Source organism: Alligator sinensis, unplaced genomic scaffold, assembly GCF_000455745.1.
Source record: "Alligator sinensis unplaced genomic scaffold, ASM45574v1 scaffold627_1, whole genome shotgun sequence".
NCBI lineage: Eukaryota > Metazoa > Chordata > Crocodylia > Alligatoridae > Alligator > Alligator sinensis.
This window is the reverse complement of record NW_005842635.1, coordinates 165,889-167,266: the sequence shown is the minus strand read 5'-3', so window position 1 is coordinate 167,266 and position 1,378 is coordinate 165,889.

The following is a 1,378-nucleotide window of genomic DNA, read 5'->3' as shown; positions in this document are numbered from 1 at the left end:
AGCATCCTGGCAATTAAAAAAAAAAAAGTCCTGCACTCACCAGCAGTAGCAGCAGCCATCAGGGTCACTGGGGCCTCGTGGTAGAGTGCCCCCACAAACCAAGGGGCAAGGGAGTGCAAGAAAACAGGCCCCAGCCACCTGGCACTCGCACTGCCACCACCTCATCATGTGGGTGTGGCCTGGGTCAGCAGGGCTCTGCATGTTGTCAGGTGGCTGGGGTTGCTCGTACTGAGTGGTGCGAGGCCCCGGGTGCCAGCTTCAGTGGCCCCAACTGCCCAACAGCATGCAGAGCTATGTGCCAACTTGGGCCCCACCTGTGCTATATGGCAGGGGCAGTGTGGGTCTCAGGCAATCAGGGCCAGTTCCCACTGCCCCCCACTGACCTGTGCTGTGTGGGGGGCCCTCTACCATGAGGCCCCAGTGACCCTGTTGGCCTCTGCTACTGCTGATGAATGTGGAGCCTTTCTTTTTTTTCTTTTTTTTTGCTAGGGATGGTAGGAAAACCAAAGGTGAACAACAACACATATAAGTATTTAGAATTCATTATGATGATAAAGGCACTGGTAGGCTTCCAAATTGCTTTAGCACTGTAGATATATCAATAAAACACTGTCCAACTGATCACTGTCTCTCTCTTTCACTCCATATATATACAGTGGTCTTTTGTTTTAATTGTGGAGGAACATGGATTTTGTGGTATTTTACAGAGTGACTTCGGGATTTTTTTTATCAGGGATTTTTCAGTTTTGAAAAAGGGAGCACCAGAATTCCTGCTAGGGAAGCAAGGGGCAGGAACCAGACAGAGGAGCCTGCTCTGAGCTGACACCTTGGACCTAGCTGGAGGTGGTGACCTCCTGGCCAATTTCAGCCAGGAGGACATGCTTTGACAGTTCAAAGCAGGCAACAACACTGGGAACATCTTCCAGGTGATAGCTGCCCAGATGGCTGGGCAGGGGCATACATGGCACTAGTGCCGCTCAAAGGGCAACTCTGCACCCACAGCCCACTGGAAGCTGTCTCAGAGGGGCAGATGCCTCTACTGGCTGTGCAGTTCCTGTCTGGGTCTGGCAGATGCATAGGCAGCAGCCCCCACCACCAGACTACTGCAGTGGGTAGAGGGTGCAGGGAACTCTCAAGACTTCTTCAGCAGTCAGGTGGCACAAGGGGTAATGTCATCAGATACCAATTGACCTGGCCACAACAGCTCCTGTCTATTTGTCCATCTGATTACCATTGGCAAGGCCCACCCAGCTAAATAGTGGCCCCCTTTTACAGGGGCAAATGGACAAATGGAACAACTACACCCTAGGGACAACTAATGAAAAAACAAAAAAACAAAAAACCAGGATAGGATTGTAATGTGTGTCAAAGGGTCAAA